Source organism: Triturus cristatus, chromosome 12 (genome assembly GCF_964204655.1).
Source record: "Triturus cristatus chromosome 12, aTriCri1.1, whole genome shotgun sequence".
NCBI classification, from domain to species: domain Eukaryota; kingdom Metazoa; phylum Chordata; class Amphibia; order Caudata; family Salamandridae; genus Triturus; species Triturus cristatus.
This window is the reverse complement of record NC_140595.1, coordinates 622,689,084-622,707,882: the sequence shown is the minus strand read 5'-3', so window position 1 is coordinate 622,707,882 and position 18,799 is coordinate 622,689,084.

Below are 18,799 nucleotides of genomic sequence, written 5' to 3'. Positions count from 1 at the left end.
TCCCAAACCCTTAAGGTGGTAGAAGTGGGCGTGCTAATGTAAGCGTCGAGTCGTCTGTCCGGTTTTGGCTTCCATAAAAGATCCCAGATAGTGCGTTCCCCGTTATCTGTCTGTCTATGTGAAGCCAATGCTTTTCCGAGGCTCGCCGCGACCATTCCGTGATTACCCGCAATTGAGCCGCTCGGTAATATGCTTGAAAGTCCGGTAACACCAGGCCACCCTCTTTGCGTGGTCGCGTGAGCAGGCTGTAGGGCAGGCGTGCCCTCCTCCCCTGGCAGATAAATTTGGTAAGCATGTGTTGCAACTCCCAGAAGAGATCTCCCTCCACCGGGATAGGCAACCCCTGAAAGAGGTAAAGCAAGCGAGGGAGTACATTCATCTTGATGGCATTAATCCTGCCCAGCCAGGTGATGTATGCCATGCTCCATTTACCCAGATCAGTTTTCAGTTGGCGGAGAAGGGGGGGGGGGGGGTGGAGTTAGCTTTGAAGAGATCTCGAATACAGGGGGTGAGTTTAACTCCCAAATAGGTGATCTCCTTAGAGGTGCAGCAAAAAGGTGATGCACCTTCTACCCGCCACCACACTTCTTTGGGCAGGGTTAAATTCAGTAAGAAGGACTTAGTCAGATTAATCTTAAATCCCGCAACCTGCTCGAACATCATAAGCTCTTCTTGAATCACCGGAAGGGAGATCAGAGGTTCTGAGACTGGGAGAAGCACGTCATCGGCATAAAGCGAAATCTTATGATCGTCTGTGCCAAAACGAATCCCCCGTATGTCTGGGTTTCCCCTGATCCTGTGGGCCAGGGGTTCTATGCTCAAGGCGAAAAGAAAGTGAGATAAGGGGCAACCCTGTCTCGTCCCGTGGGCCAGGGCAAAAGGGAGGGAAGCAACTCCATTGACCAGAACCCGAGAGCTAGGAGAGTGATAATTAGCGCGTATCATCCCTATAAAGGTCTCGTTGAAGCCAAAGTGCTGAAGCACTCTAAACAAAAAAGTCCATTCCACGCGATCAAATGCTTTCTCCGCATCTAACGAGAGAAGCGCTGCTGGAATTTTTTTCTTCTGGGCCTTTTCAACTAAATGGATGATGCGGTGTAAATTATCATCGGTCTGTCGACCGTTAATAATCCCCGATTGGTCTGGGTCTATAAGACCGGAAAGTATTGATTCAAGATGGGTGGCCAGGATTTTGGAGTAAATTTTAGTGCCTAGGTTCAGAAGAGCTATCGGGCGATATGAAAAGTAGGCTCTGGGTGTAGGAGAGTAGGATCTGCTTCACATGGGTACCCCACTCTTTGCTGGTGTTTCACTGTTTTTCGACCTTGGTTTGGCTGTGGCCCTGCTAATCAGGACCAATGTTCCCTCTAATTTCTTTTCTCTGTGTGCGGCAGTGGAGGGTCTCTGTGCGCTGCAACAATGGCTATGTGCGCCAGGAACCAGACCGCGCGTGTGCGCGGCGCCAAATGTCACTCAGAATGTTTACTTTAAAAAGTGAAAAGATGGTGCATTTTCACACATACAGTGCCACAATAAGTGTCTTAAGGGCAATTTCCAAATTGGGGATTCCCTTAATATCACCCTTCAACTGTGCCTCTCATTCCTCTGTCACATGTATTTAATTTGTTTTATAGCATCTCCCATACCAGTGGTTCCCAAACTTTTCACTCCTGAGGACCCCCATTGAGTCACTACTGGCAGCCGGGGACCCCCAGGCAATTTGTATGATTTAAATGTCAAACATTAAAACTAATTCGAAGAAGAAAAAAAAAACACACACGTGTGTGCATCAAACAAAGACTAGACTTAAATTACTAAAGATTTTAGTATTTTTATATTAAAATATTTGCAAAAATAGAAAAATCCTAATGGGAAGGTTGGTGCTGCATCTCGCGACTAACTTTCCATTCTTTGGTTTTATTTCACAGCCTGGGGCTCCTGCTCCTGCCAAGGCTGGACTGGAAACTTAAAGCTGCCCTTGCAAATGTTGGCAGACTAGTCCCTATACAGTGCACACCAAGTGAGTCTGACCACTACAAAGGGGGCATTGGAGGCCTCTCCCCAAGAATATTTGGGGGGAAATTGTGCATTTTACAACACATTTGTCATTATATATTGAATTGAAATAATGACCTTACTATGCACCAGCATACAACAATATTTTGTCAATCTTCATCGATTCCCTCACTACTACCCTCCAACAGTGCCTCTCATCTCTCCAAAGCCCTACTGTCACATGTATTTAATTTGTTTTATAGCACCTTTCATACCACTGTAGGGTGTCAGAGCACTTTACATCACACACATACAGAGACAATGAATCATACGTCTGTAAATCAGTGACTAGAAAATGTTACATAAGGCAAAGGGGACTACAAGGTGTAGGATTCACAAGTCATCCATACTGGTCTGGAGAGCACAAACTCAGGATTTAGAACATAACACAGGGGTTAGCATTGACTTTAATAATAAGGATTTATTTCCACCCAAACAAACCTTTTTAGCAGCATCGGGTTAATGAAAGACTGGGAAAAGGCATAACTTACTAACTTGTACCATGCAGTTTGCTTGCTGCTCTTTGATGTCAGTTCATAGCTCACTGTGCTAAATGTGATTGGAACTTGTGAACTGCATAATAACAAAAGAGTCTCTGTAGCAAAAGCAGGAACTGACTGAGCTATGCACAAAACAAAATACTGTTTTTTAAAAAAATGCGTGGTAGACATTTTTTGCAGCAGGCATATTAACCATCTGGGCTTCCTGAGATGACTCAAAGCTGCCACTGGACAAACCCCCTATCTCTCTGCAGCAGGTACATTAATCACTGGAGTTATCTTTACCCTTTTATTGCTGCCCAAAAACTGCTATTTATACAAGGAACTTTGCATTGCTTTTAAAACTGCTGCCTGCGGACCCCCCTGGGAATGTGTCACGGACCCTTGGGGGTCTGTGGACTCCAGTTTGGGAACCACTGTCTCATACCATTGTAGGATGTCAGAGCACTTTACATCACACACACACAGACAATGAAGCATGTGTGTAAATCAGTTTAGAGAAAATGCTACATACAAAGGGGACTACAAACTGTAGGAGTCACATGTCATTCATACTGGTAGGCATTTTTAAAGAGTGCTTTTCTGGAAAAGCACAAATTCAGGATTCGGAACATAACACAGTGGTTAGCATTGACTTTCACAATAAAAATGTATTTCCACCCAAATAAACCCCTTTAGCAGCATCAGGATAATGAAAGACAGGGAAAAACATAAGTTACTAATTTGTACCATTCAATGTGTAAGCAGATCTTTGATGACAGTTTATAGGTCACTGTGCTAGATTATGATTGTCTCTTATGAGCTGCAGAGTAACAAAAGAATCTATGTGACAAAAGCAGTAACCAACTGACCTCTGCACATAAAATACTGTTTTTGTAAATTACATGGTATTCGTTCTTTGCAGCAGGCATATTAACCCTCTGTGCTACATTAGATAATTGAAACCTGCCCTATACCTCCCCATTTGTCAGTCTACCCCTCCGCCCCCACTTACTTTCTGTTACTGTCCCACTGCTTTTTTTTGTTGCATCTTTTAGATAGGGCGAACTCGACCCGAAGGTATTGGAGCGCTTTAAAAGAGCACCGTCTTTACATTACATATTTAGGTACAGGGAGATTAAGTGATTTGCCCACAATCACAGGATGTGGACGCGACCTCGAGGCTCGAACTCTGGCCCCAAAGTTCAGCCCAAAGTTCATGCCTGAAATAGTCCCCGCACCGCGCTTTACTAACAAAAAGAGTATAGCCAGTTTCAAAGTACAGCGTGTACTTTCTGAAAGTACACGCTGTGTTTTTAAACTGGCTTTACTCTTTTGTTAGTAAAGCGCGGTGTGGGGACGATTGTGGCCTTTTGTTTAAGTATTGATGGTAATCAGAGCCCCTTCACGGGCTGTGATTACCTTCAATACTTAAACAAGAGGCCACAATCGTCCCCGCACCGCGCTTTACTAACAAAAGAGTAGAGCCAGTTAAAAAACACAGCGTGTACTTTGGTGCACGCTGTGTTTTTAAACTGACTACTCTTTTGCTCGTAAAGCGCGGGGACGATTGTGGCCTTTTGTTTAAGTATTGATGGTAATCAGAGCCCCTTCACGGGCTGCGATTACCATCAATACGTAAACAAAAGGCCACAATCAGCCCCGCGCTCTGCAGCCACACTCCCCCGGCCCCCCCCCCAAGCCGCCACAAGCCCCCCCAAGCCGCCACAAGCCCACAAGCCCTCAAGCCCCCACAAGCCCCCTTACCTGCACTCTTGACGACTCCTCTCCGGCACCAGTGGAAAAGTGCCTGCTTTTCGCGCCGCCCGCTTCTCAAAGCGGCGGCGCCTCTGCCTCTCTCCTGCGGGACGTCCTGGTTGCATTGTGCGCGCTCCACATCCGGCAGTGCGCGCGGACGTCAGGGAAGGTGCACACGCGCCTTAAAGGAAACGGTGATCAGTACCACAGCCTAGCTGCTTCCTCTCTAAAATGGTTTGCATGTACATTAGGTACATATCTAATTGGATTCTGGAGTGCCTTATAAGCCCCTAGTATATGGTATACAATGTTCCTAGGGCATAGGTACCTCAGAGGCCTACCAGGGGCTGAAGCATGCATTATGCCACCCCTGGGAAGCACTCCAAAATGGCACCACAGGTCTGCTACTGCAGCCTGGGTAAGGGTGTGCTTGCACCCCTTACAGTGGTATAGGCTACCTATATATACAGACACATATAAACCTATAAGTCACTCCTATGGCAGACCTTGACAACCCTGAAGGCAGAGTGCTTGGTGTTGTGTGAGAGGGTGCCCAAGCATGAGCTGAGCTGAGCTGAGCCCCTCTGCAGCTTTCGGAAATATTTCCTTATGGCTGTTCTGTGATACAGCCATGCCATATACTCTTAAGTGCATTATAACCTCGCGGTAAATGCTAACTTTGGAATGGCTGCATCAAAACAGGTCATGTTTGGTGTCAAACATCTTGGAATACTACCCACCGCCAGTACTGGCGGCGGGGGTAGCATTCCACCCTTCTAGAGGGAGAGACATGTTCACACTGGTCAAACCCGGTAGGACTTTCCTGAGCCCTGGCATCACAAAATGGATGCCTCTGCCACAGACACGGGTCTGGCCACCAGCTGCTGACCAAAACTCCGGCAGGGGAGGCCTGGACAATAGGTTTCCTGTCGAAGGGAGGTGTAACCACCTCCCCAGACAGGCAGATGTGTATTGGGGCTGGGCAGTAGCACTCTCTGGTGCTTCGTTTGCTGTCCCGGTGCATAGCCCAGTTCAAACAGGCTTGTTGGGTCCAACCTGGTCGCCGACACCGCAGCACTCAGCAGACTTTGTGGGACAGCTCGAATCCGGCTCATGGACTTCGTCGACGCCTCCTGGACCTCTTGGCTGAAGAGGCAAGACACCCGTCAACTCACCTGAAGCACCTGACATCTGTGGGCACTGGTCCATCCTGCCCTCGGTCACTGGCTAGTGACCCAGACTCTGTCCCTTCTGCTTTCAGGTTCCTTCCATCCTAGATCCAGGCTTGGATCTCTTCGGACACTTCTCTTCACGGCAGCAGCAGTTCTTTGCAGGCTTCCATTGCAATCGACAACGCGACCCGACACCAAAAGACACCTATGCACCCGGCTTCCCTGGGTGAGGTAACTCGAGTACTCCGGTGCTCCCGTGGGTGCTAGCCCTAGAACTTCTTAAGTCCAAAAGGGTTTGGTCCTGTCTCGATTCTAAGTGTCCCTAATCTTTAAATTTCCAACCATGACATTGCCCATAGAAGCTAACGGGAACCTGCGGTTGTGTTCACACACTGCATACAGTCCCCATGGGTCCCCTGTGTCACTAACTTGGGTGGTTCCTTGGGGTCCCAGCGATTCTACAGGCTCTAGGCCTTGTGTCTAGTTCAGTCGTGGTTCTTATACCACTTTTTTGGTATATGGTTTGGTACGCCCCTAGGGCCCAAACGTGTATTTGTGCTATTACTGTTGATTGCTAACTTGTAACTTAAGTACTTCAAACTCCAGTCTCACAAAGAGACTAGAGAGGTGTGTTTTATCCTAAATACATATACTTTAAATATATACCTGGTGTAGTTGTCCTTTAAGTTGATCATTCAAGAGATTATAGACTGGTAAAACAAGCTGCTTTACATTCCTTCGAAACTTAGCCTGAAGGCTGCTCTCCATAGCTACCACTAGGATAGCTTTCAATAAAGGTTGTCTTTAACCAATTCACCATAAGGGGTTGTTTGTACTGATACAAGGTGCCCACTAGAACTAGTGGACAGCATATATCAAGCCACCTTCTCACACTGGGGTCCTTACCTGGCTTAGGAATCACTGCCACAATCGCCTCACCCATGGAGGGGTGACTTGTTGCGTAGAGGCAATGGCGTTAAATAGAAGAGTTATGGGGACTAGCTCCGGCGCGAAGGTGCGATAGACATGAGCAGAAAAACCGTCCGGCCCTGGTGCTTTCTGGAGTTTAAGTGAGTCAATCGCCTTCTGCACTTCCTCAATGGTTATGGGTTTTGCCAAGTCTTCATTGGAACTAGCCGCGACTTGAGGGAGGTCCAAGGGATCTAAATACCCCTTTTGGTCGTGTGTCCTTGGGAGTTCCGAGGTGCAAAGAGTTCGGCAAAATTTCTCAAAGGCTTGCGCCTCCCCCTCCTCTGTCTTATGGGAAATGCCCTCCTTATCTACAATGAGTTTGATATATTCCCTTTCCTGTTTGGCCCGTAGTTGACATGCTAGTAAAGACCCCACTTTATACCCTCCCTCATAGCCCCTGGTCCATATGCGTAAGATGGTTTTTTCTGCTCTATTGGTATAAATAGCCCAAAGTTTCCCCTTCAGGCCCATATCTTTCCGTATTGTCTGGACCAAGGGGCTGGCCTTATGGGCCTGCTCTGCGGACACTAAGGTCCGTTCTAACTTTAGGTGTTCCTTGCATTGCTGTCATCTCAAGGTAGTGGCCAACTCGATGCATTTACCTCGGACTACTGCTTTGAGGGCGTCCTAGGTAATTGCATGGGAAGGAGCCTCCGGGTCATTCTGTTCGAGGAATTCCTTAATAGTTTTCCAGAGGTCATCACGGAGAAGTCTATCCCGGCAGAGGAAGTTGGGGAAATACCAGCGTGCATGCTTTGGGCGCAGTTTCGGCCAAGTGAGCGTCATCTCTAGGGGGGCATGGTCTGACAGGCAAATCGGGTGGAAGTGTGTTTGCAGCACCGAGGGGAGCAAGGATTGGCTCATGAAAATGTGGTCAATGCGGGAGTAGGTTCTGTGGGAGTGGGAGAAGAAAGAATGGTCACAAATCGTGCGATTGGCTTCTCTCTAAACGTCCATCAACCTCATGAGCTGGATCTGTGACTTAAGTGCCGTACCGAATACCCCTCCCGATTCTCTCTGTGGGTGAGTCGAATCCATCCCCTGGTCCCAAACAAGTCCCTCAATAGCAGAATATCCCCCTGTGCAAAATTCTCCAAAGTCATAACGAAGGAGAGAATATAGTCATGCTGGCCCGTGTGTGGTGCATAGATTACTGCAAATGTGCAGTGTCGGCCCCTAAGGTCCCCCCGAACCATAATGAACCTCCCGTGTTTGTCCATTTTGGTGTCCTGTGCTTGGAACAGGTCCCCTGTATGAAACATTAGCGCCCCCCCCCCCCCCGTTTTGTTTTGAGGGGTGTGAAGATCTAAATATAAGCTTTATGGCGCAACCGGTGTTCCTTGGATTTTTTTAGGTGAGTCTCTTGAAGAGCCGCCACTTGGATATTGTGATCAAGCAGGTATTTCCATAAGCGATGGCGCTTGTTAGGGGAGTTCAAGCCCCGGGCATTCCAGGTTAAAGTCCTGACCACCATTATTAACTGGATGGGATTTTACCTCCCTGGCGAGGGTCTCTGACTAAATGTAGCTCCTGAACCCCCCTCCTCCTACCACCCCCCGGCCTAGAAACAATATAAAAAGGGCACCATGACATCAAACTAAATTAACTAACCAGAACAAACAGTAAAAACTAGTGTGGAGAATACCACTCCCAGAGGGGAATCCCCTAACCAAGACGCACTCGAGGAACATTACCATTCCCGTTCCCCCAGCCCCTATATTAGCAGAAATCAAGGCATATGCTTTGTGACAATATACAGATAATTAGCAGTTAGCATTTGGTTGAAGACCCCTGCAGTAGAGAATCATATCAAAGAGTCCCGGCGGCACCGCAGATGACCAGAAAAATGCAAGACCTCCGCTTCCACCACCCTCCAATTATAAACCCCTTACCGCAGCGGAGATAGGGCAGTCCCCATAACCTCCCATAGCAGGTATAGTGCTCCCATGGGGCCCTGGTGACAAATTCTGAGTCCGTGGCTTCGTGTAATGCCTAGGCCCCCCACAGGGACGTGGCGTACAAGTCCTCAGCTCCATCCAGCTCTCCATAGCTTCATCAGGTTGCCCCCAAGGAAGGAGGCCTGTCGTGAGCTTATTTCAATCAAGATAAATGCAAGTCCTTCGCTCCATCCGGCCTAATAATGTCAATGTACTGTTTCGGGTAGTGCAGCTTAGGGTTCACCAGTCAGTAACTTCACTCTGTGGTTGTCTTAACCCCTGGGCCCATAGTCTGCCACTGGCCCCACCTTGTCTCCTGTGCCACCGTTCACCTTCTATATCTTGTCGTGGGAGGAGGAGAGCTCAATTCCCAGTAGATCCGCAGCTTCTTTTAGCTCAGTGCAATGGTGATATTTGTTGTCCCATTGAAAGGTTACTCCAAAGGGATATATCCATCGATATCTGGTTTTCTTCTCTCTTAGGAAATCGATAACCGGGCGGAACTGTTGGCACTGCAGGAGCGTGGCCTGTGCCTCGTCTTGGTAGAGTGAAACTCGTAATATTTTGGAAGGTGATCTTGTCGGCAGCTCTCGCTTTTTGGAGGACCATTTCCTTGCTTTTGAATTAGCTAAATTTCACCAGCAAATCACAGGGCCTTCGATTCTTTCCCAGAAGGCGCGGACCAACTCTGTGGACTCTCTCTAGCCGAACCTCAGGGCCCTTCTCCCCCAGCACCGAGGAGAACAAGCCCACCATGAACGCCTCCAGGTATGGGCCCTCACAATCTTCCTCTAGCCCTCTTGCTTGGATGTTATCTAGTCGAGAGCGATTTTCTAAGTCTTTGCACTTAAGCAAGGTGGCATGCAATTGGTCACTTAGAACCGCCGAGCTACCTTCCAAGGGCGTGAGACGGTCGGCCAACTCTTGGTATTTTGCCTCAAGATCCAGCGTTCTGGTGCCTTCGGAGTCCACATCCGCCTGCATGGATACCATTTTCTCTCTCATTTCTGCACAGAATGACTTAAAGGAAGCATCCATATTAGCCTTGATGTCTGCCCGGAGTACCTTTTTGAATTCCCGCAGGGAAGACAGGAGGTCCTCTCTAGTTAGCGCCATAGTCCCCGTCGGAGATGTCACCTCTTCGCCTGCCGCTCCGGCGCTCGTAGTAGCAAAGTAGTTGGAGACCTTGTTGTTGGGGGTCTTTTTGGGTGGCATAAGGGCATCCGCTTTCTGGTCAGCACCTGACCGTCCCTTCTGACTTTCAGAACCTGTGCAGAACGTCTATGGTCGCAGGCGAGCCCCAGACCGCCTCTTTTCCCAAGCAGGGGGTCCACTTCAACCTCCGGCCCTGCTGTCACGCGGTCAGCCCACTGGGCCCCTCATTGTCTTTGCCATGCATCCTGGCTTGTAGAGCTCCAGGGCCTCCCTTCCAGTGCTGTGCAAGCAGGGGGACCCGCCCGGTATCCCACGAAGTGCTGCCCGTGGTCCTTTAGTGTTTTGCTGTTCACTGCTCGGCTGCTATGTTAGGGTCAGGCACCAGGCATCAAGAAATTCATCATAATGGGGGCCTCTGGGTTTCCCTCCCAATAATTGCTTCTTAGTCACGGAGTCCCTCCTGCTGGGTCACCACCCTTTGATAGCACTTGCCTTGTGAGAGTCAGTGGTTTGGTGCCCCCATAACTCGTTCCACTTCAACCGCTAATAGCTGGTGTCTCTGGCCCCCGCTGCTTTCTGCAAACATTGTTCTTCATTCTGACATCACGCTAGTGAGGGGGTTGTATGGCCTGGATTCAGGGAGCCGATGCTACCGCATCTCAGGGTCAGATCCCCTGCCGAATGTTCTCCGGGCAGCGCGCCGAGCCCGCAATTTCACAAGCTCCAGTCTCCCTCAGCCGGATCCTCTCCCACTGCCTCCTCCGTTACTTTAGGGTGCAGTGAGGCGTCGGGCTGCAATCGGAGCGCCTCACCTGTGTCCACCATCCAACTCGGCCCCCTGGTTCGGCAGTAGGAGTCCCAGGGGTTCAAGCATCACGCCGCTCGGAGTCCGCTGCGATGCATGGCACCATCTTCTCCGTCAGCCCGCAGAGCACCGTCAGTTCTGCAAGAGCGAATTCCTTCTCTCGCAGGTGCACTATGACGTTTCTGTGGCAATCTTCAGCTTCCCCCTGTTCTGGGGTGCTCCAAACCTCCTCCGGGGATTAGCAGGTATGCCTCATTTTACGGTTTTGTGTGGGGCCTGAGACGGAGCCGAACGGGATCACGTCCGATCGGCCATGTTAGTTGGCCACGCCCGAGCACTATACTCTGAACCGGCCAAACTCCCCCTGACAGACCCTACAAAACATTCTGTACATGTTTGGCACCAGGTCCAGAAAGATATGGAATGGGCAAACACCATAGTGCGGTTTACCCGACTATGGGACTCTGAACGATTGGGAGACTAAGGGGTTTGACAGGTGGGACATGATAAGGACCTCTCAAGTGGGCGATGGAAAAAAGTAGAAGTAATACCCCTCACAGCCCTCCAACATAAGTTTGAGCTCGCAGACACTGAGAGATTCAGATACTTGCAGGTGCGACACACACTATACACTGTTATCCCGAAGGGGGAGACCCCTCCTGAGGCCTCTCCTCTTGAGGACAGGCTTCTGGACGGCTATATGCCCAAAAAGGCAATCTCCCTGATATACCTCAAACTTATAAATCATTCACCTGATCCCCTCCCGCGGCTCCGTGCAACGTGGGAAAGTGACCTAACAGAACTTGATGAGGAGGAGTGGATGGAAGCGCTGGCATCCCTGAGTGAGGGCGCAATATCCTCAAAGGTGAAACTGGTGCAGCTGAAAATACTGCACAGGATATATTACCGGACCCGCTTTGGTCAGGATGGGGTTTGGAAATGACACTAATTGCAGATGGAGATGTGGCCGAGAAGACACTATTTTTCATGTACTGTGGGAATGCCCTCACATAGCGAAATATTGGAGGGCAGCTACCTTATGTATGGGGGAAGTTCTGGGGCAGACGATAACAATGGAGGCCAATCGATGTCTCCCAAATAAATGGGAGCTGACTGACTTGAGCAGTAAAGAAAAAACCTGGGTAGCACTAGGCTTGATGGTCACTAAAAGGAACATTGCAAGGAAGTGGGGGAGTCCACACAGCCCCGACCCTGAGGGAATGGGAAGGAGACATGGATTGGTCCATGTTTCGAGAAAAAATTGCATATGTCACAAGATGATGCCCTAGAAAATGGATACAAATATGGGGGAAATGGAACGACTATAGAGGTACCATATGTGAGCCACCTGTGTTACCAGCACAGCCGCCCCTGGAGGAACTTATAACTTAATGTTCTATCGTGCACTGTAAAGTATACTTCGCAGGTTACTGTGGAATTGTGTATAATGTATCACTAACTACCATGCCTTACAATTTCTGTCAAGCATAAACTGTGACGGTGTTTTGATTTAACAATAAAAATAATTTCAAAAAATCAATTTGGCATGGGCGCACGCTTATGAAGTTGGATTGCGAGCATTTACAGTTCCCCCTGTGCGTCGGTCAGAGTAAATGGGACCAGATCTACAGGTTTCCCTATTGGTCGGGGCACGAGGCAGGGATGTCTCCACTCCTTTTTGCCCTTACCATGGAACGCTTTGCTCAACAACTCCGTGACAACCCCATTGCCAAGGCCATTCCCTTTGGTGCAGATTAGCATTTGATTTGATGTAATGTTTTCAATTACCCATCCTGTGACCTCACTCCCGGCTATTGTTGCGGACCTCCAAGCATTCGGACAGATTTCGGGCTTCCGGGTCAATATGCAAAAATCGAAAGTCTTGAATCTGACTTCCAACTCACACACAGAAGGCAATTTACGCTCTCAGTTCGATTTCAATTGGGTCATAGAGGATCTACCGTATCTCAGTTTGGTTCTCAGGTGAAGCCTGGCGAAGACCGCTGAGTCCAATTATTCCAGGTTGCTCGCCCTCATCAATAAGGATTTGTTACATTGGCAGCAGCTGCCATTGTCGTGGTTCGGCAGATTACCACGGTGAAGATTAACATCCTTCCCAGAGCCCTACATATCTTTCAGACGCTTCCGTTGCAAGCACCCCCGACTTCCTTCATAAGCTCCAACGTGAGATTGATCACTTCATTCGGTGGACTGTAAAACCTAGGCTGCAGGCTTTTACAGTGCCTGAAGCAAGATGGCGGCCAATGTGACTCGCTACTATCAAGCCCCGCTGCTGCACTATTTGGTGGAACATTGGGTCTTCATGGACCAGACGGTTGTGGGCGCCATATCTAGAGGGAGGTGTGGCTACCTAGGTCCTCTAGAGCATGGGGGCTTTACTCTTCCCCTGTAACACGTCCGACAAACCAAGTTTGGGATAGGGTAGCAATCTCCACAGGACTCACCAAGTTCCCCCCTCTCTTGACCCCCTTATTCTCAAACCCGGACTTGCCCCCGGGCATGGCTAGGGGAGCAGACGATGGGTGGATGGCGGGTGTAAAAGGGTGGGATGTCTCTTTGATCACAATGGCTCTATTCCTTTCGCCCAACTTAAGGAATATTATGGTTTGTCAGAACTGGACCAATTTCTCCATTCGCAAATGCTGCATTAGTTGCTTAGCGCCTCTACACGGCCCAGGCAAGTAGATCTATGTCTCCATTTGAAAAATGGTTGTTTCTCAAGAAAGACGATAAAAACATTATCTCGGAAATGTTCCCTACACTGGACTATGGGGTTGCAGAAGGGTGAATCTCAGGGCCAGATACGGTGGGAGGAGGAGCTGGGCCGATCATTGTCAGGTAAGGAATGGGATGACATTTTTTATAGAGCTCACCACACAGAATACACCACGGGGCATACAGAGACTTCCTATAAAATTATTTACTATTGGTATTATACTCCCTCCCGGATACAGAAATGGAACTCGGTGCGATGGCCTTTGTTGGAGGGGTTGTGGCAGTCCTGGCACATTACTTCATCTCTTATGGCACTGCCCGAAGCTTACTAGATACTGGGAACGGATTTTGGATGAGGTTGTTCAGGCCTTTGACACTGCCATCCCCAGATTCCCTACATATACACTGCTAGGACTACCTAACGCATTAACATTCCCGCTTCGCTCAATAAAGGGTAGGCAGATGGCCTTGGCACTCAACGGTGCCCATCGAGTGCTATTGTCCAGCTGGAACTCTGATAGAATCCCAGATCCCCAGCAGTGGCTTCAACAGTTGTAGACTTTACTAGGTATGGAACGATTGTCGATGGCAACCCTAGGGGATAAATCAGATTACACTAAAATGTGGTCCCCTTTATATCCATCCTTTCCTGTGAGTTTCGGGAATTGACTTGCCCAAAATATCTATGCATACTGAGATTGATCCCGGCCGAACAGGAGGAGGAGGGAGCCACTGGTGTCATCTCCCGATCGCTATAGCCCTTTTTCTCTCCCTGAGTGCAACAATCCAAGGGTTCTTGGCTCGCTCAGACGGGGTTGGGGTGGGAGTGGGAGGTTTTAGTGACATGTTTTATTTTTTTTGCAGTATCGCTGGTTGTTTTAGGTTTGAAAATGGTAATCTAATTGGCCCAGCAGCTAATCTTGTAAAAGAGCATTTTTGGGAGGTTGCAATCCAATGACTTTGTCTGTTGTTGAAAATATCTAGGCAATAGATCAGCTCCCTCTGCTCTTCGGTTGACACGGCCGGCCCAGGATGGGTTGTAGGCGGCTTGCTGTGTAACCTCTATTCAATATTCTGCACTTAAGACTTGCTGTTTGCACTGACTTTGTTGGTATCATCATTGCTGCCGGCCCAATAAGGCCGTAGGCAGCTTGCTGTGTATTGCTTTTATTAAGTGCTCTGCCAATATAAAAGTGATTTCATTCTAAAAATGAATGATACCTGTAGGAAAGTGCCCTTTTTGTATGGTCACCCCCACACTTTTTTTTCCAATGCCGATGGTTTTGACTCTGAAAGTGTACTGGAGCCTGCTAACCAGGCCCCAGTACCAGTGCTTTCTCTCAAACATATGATGTATGTGAATTGGTAGCCCCAACTGGCAAGGACTTTAACTCATCTTATAAGTCCCTGGGAAATGGTACCAGTGGTACCCAGGGCATGGGAGCTAAAGGGGTCACCATGGCCTGCAGCACTGATTGTGCCACCCTGAGTGACCCGGGTAGAGCAGAGGACAGCAGGCATGCCATTGCAGACTGGAGGAGCAGTGCAAGCTGCCCAAACTCGACTTTGCCTTCACCATGAGTGGCAAAGTCACAGCACTATTTTTAATATATGTCAGTCACCCCAAAGGTAGGCCTCATGAGCCCATGGGCTAGGGTGCTTTATATTAAAGGTGTGAACATATACTTGCAAGCTTATTTGTACCTATAGTACCCTCCTTTCATTAGGGGCTGCTATAAGTATTCAGGGGACCATAGGATAACATGGGCTAGCACCCAGGCACCCCCAGGTTGCCAGCCCCATTATGGTCCCACTGAAAATTGTCATGTTTGGTATCAAACAACTTGTCTCATCAAACCCGACTTCTTCCCAAAGTCGGATTTAATGTGACATGCACCCAGGTGGCTACCTTAGAGGTTGCCCACCTGGATGCCCCAGCCTTTCCTGTGCCCTGGCTGACAGCCTGCAGCTGCTGTAGCCAAGACAGGAATCTGACCCCCTGCCATGAGGAGTGAATACGTCCAGGAGTCAGAAACAATGGCTTGCCTGGGAAGGAGGTGTCGCCTCTCTCCCTGACAGGATGGCTAGTGAAGTGACACATCAAGGCGGTGAGCTTCAAAGCTTCCGCTGCCTCTGATATGCAACCAGGCTTCCTCCTAGAGGAGGAAAATTCCAACTCCCTGTCTCAGGCACATTTGCAACCCAAGCAGGAAAATTATACAGTCAGGAGGGACACAACCCCGGAAGGCTAGCCACAACCCTAAGGTGGGTTACCTGGTCTGTACAGCCGAATAAAGGTTCTGCCATTTTTAAAAGTGGCAGTATAGAGGCTTTCAGGTAGAAAAGGTAACACACTCCCCAGGAAGTGGTTACCTCTTGGGCAGATAATCTAGGATTTAAGGGGCTCCGCTGGCATCAGAACCTCAGTTCTGATCGACGTCCAGCAAGTTTCGGGTGGCTACTGTTTTCCTCTGGATGGTGAAGTGACCGAAGCCTAAGCCTGCTGCCAAGGCTTGTTGGTGGTCAGTCCGGCACCACTACCTTTGTTTGACGTGGAACATCAGCATCTTCAACCCGCTGCCTCTGTGGCCCAGTTGTTGAGATTTTGCACCCCTTTCCTCACCAGAACTGTCTAAGCGGTAAAACCAGCAACCGCGGCTCCAGTTTTTCAGCTCCAGGGACAGCCAGGACTATTTTGCAACACGGGTCCTACGAGCCAGGTAAAAATCAACTGACTGTTGGTGCCTGGTCCTGGGACCCGCATCACCTTACTTACTAAGTGGTTTTGCACTTAACTTGACCGCAACGTTATCATTTTGCAAGATTGAAATGCCCTGATTTATTTTTCCTTTAAAATCTATAACTTTGGTTATACTCATCCGATTGGCTTTGTTTTGGTGTCTAAAATTATATGAAAATGTTTTTATTTTTATGAATTGGTGTTGTATTTCTTTCGAGATGTGTCCATTACTTATCCTCCATGTTGGTACTCTGAAATGCTCAATATATGTCCCTCTAGTAAAGGTGGAGTGCTCTGTGCCAAACTACCAGGACTGAGCTAGGAATTCAGTGGTGTGAATCCAAATAAGCTTTTTGGGGCATTGTGAGATTATTACATAGTGAAGCCTAACCATCCTCACTGCATAATAATCAACTTTCCTACAATACCTGATGCTCACACTATTCTGATATTTTTGGGGCTGCCTGGAAATGTCTGAATTGTCACACTTGTAGGCGTGCAATTGTAAATGTGTTGGTACTGTCATTGGCAGTGCTGGAGGGGCAATGGGTGGCACAAGTTGCTGTCACCTTGTGAGAAAAGCCCTGGCACTTACTTTTTTCTATACAAATTAAGCACTGCTTGAAGTGATGGGCTCAGTGTACCATGCATGTCAATCACCCACAAGAGATGCAGTGCTAGCAGTAAACTGCCAGGGATTGCCACACATCCCCTTCCTGTCTCACATTTGACTGCTGACGGTGTTAATTTGTGTTTTTGTGCCTGATACATGACAGTAGCAGACATGTTTAGGAGCATCAGACTCTGGTATGTGTTGAGAGATCCAGGAAGCATATGAAGAGCAGTACAGAAGCAGGCAGTGTTATGTCACACATCTAAAACCCTGCTAACAACTGACCTCTTCCGAACAACCTGATGTTCCCCAAAATACTGCTGTCTTGAAATGTGAGCAAAAGAGTGATTAGTTTACCTTTCGATGCACAATTCACAAGCAGGTGGTGTTAGGTTGCACACCTATTAATAATGCAAAGAGGCATCTGTCTCCAGTGTGATATTCTCACAAACTAATGTTGAAGTCTATTGTGACCAAAAAGTTGCTTAGTCAACCCCCTGGCTCACAATGTCCAAGTTGGTTGTAATAACAAATGTAATAACCAGCTAAAGTCTACCCTTTTGCAATGCGAAAGTCTCAAAGTTCTGTTGAATGCAAGATTAAGCAAGGGTAGCTGGCTTGGGTTCTGGTAATTAGGTGGTTTTATGCCACATAATTAATAATTTGCCAATATGCGTCCTCTTTCAAAGGACTTATTGCTCCCAAAAAACATGTAATCACAAGCCAACATCCGCCTTCCTTCACTACAAAACTGAACCAAATGCATGAAACTTGTTTTCAGTGCAGCACCTGGCGAAAAGATCAAAATGCAGGTGCTAAATATTGCCACACTCTTAACAAGCTAATAAAGCACTTCTTCATAAAATTCACAACTCCCACAAAACGTAGTGCAGTCAGATGTACCAGAAATAAGCAATGTAGCCCCTTGTACAAATGTCCAAAAGCATGTGGCATGATCGTGAAAACGGATCCTCCCCCAAGCAAAACAGATTTTCCCCCCAAGACTGACCAATGTAACGCCTACTGCAAAAACTTCAGATGCATTAAAAACATGCACCAAGCCCACACCTCACTTTCTGTGAAAAGTAGATAATATATCCGTTTTTAAATTTAATTACCTTCATTCTGCTTCTAGTAAAAATACAAAACAGAACTCAGTTCTGCAAAGTCCTGACTAAAATTCTCCTCAATAAACTCAAAACCAACAACTACCACTACCACCTACCTCTCTGCTAGCTTCCTGAAGTCTTTTGGGAAGTTGTGGGATCTTAACTTTTCAACTTTTCATAGGTTGCAAGTTACTGATTGAAGGGCCTGTACATCACATCTTCCAGCTATGTACTTCGTATATTCAATAACTATATTAACTGCACCCGTCTACCCATCACAGTGACCCTAAACAAACCTAGAACTACCATCAGACTATGCTTCACAATGAGCCTAGTGATAACCTTATGACTTACTCTAACAATCTCTACCCAATACTACCCCCAATCTAGCCCTAAAACTACCACTAAGCTTTTCACCAATAAACACCAGTGGAAATTAACACCATTGCTCACCTTAATCCTAAATATGATGCTAAATAAGCTCTGTGCCTTACTGAAGTAAAAGTCCTAATCAAACTATAATTCGTGCCCTACATTTTAACCTTAGCCTACTCCTAGCCCTAAGACTAAGTTTATCCCTTACCCTAATTCAAAACCTACTTCTTCCCCCTTACCTTTGTTTTTAGCCTATTTGTGGTCAATGCATTCTCAGTAGAAGTAGATACCATCATGTTTTTTTTATAGCAGGACCACCCTTTTCTAGCCTGATAAACCTCTATACACAAACAATCATCCGAATGTCTTTAACGTTTACTAGGATCTGTGCAACCAAATGGACTGAAAATGCAAGACTCGACGGAACCAGTTCACAAGGACCAAACACAGGAGTTGCAAATTTCAGGCTCCAGTTGTGCAGACACCGAATTTGACAAGATGGTGTCTAACTTCAGTTGTAAGAAAGGGATTGAGGTTCTTGGTAAATTTAATTTGAGAGCTGGCTTACTTGACCACTGTATTGTTCTGCTTAGTAATAGATTTCAAAGCCCTTGAGAAAGCCTGCTGGCAGCCGCGGTCCGTGCAGGTAACAGCGGTGGGGCGTGGGGCCGGGTTAGGGGGGATTTCGAGGGACGATGCCGAGGTAAAATTAATTACCGCCCCACGCGGTTACCTGCATGGACCGCGGTTGCCTTCTGGGCAAGCTTAAGATAAAAATGAAGGCACATAGGATACTACATTTCTGTGTTTGATCCACAGAAAACGAAATTGTTAATTGAACGCAAACAAGACTTTTTGGTCTGGTATGCCAATATTGTGTCACCAACAATAGA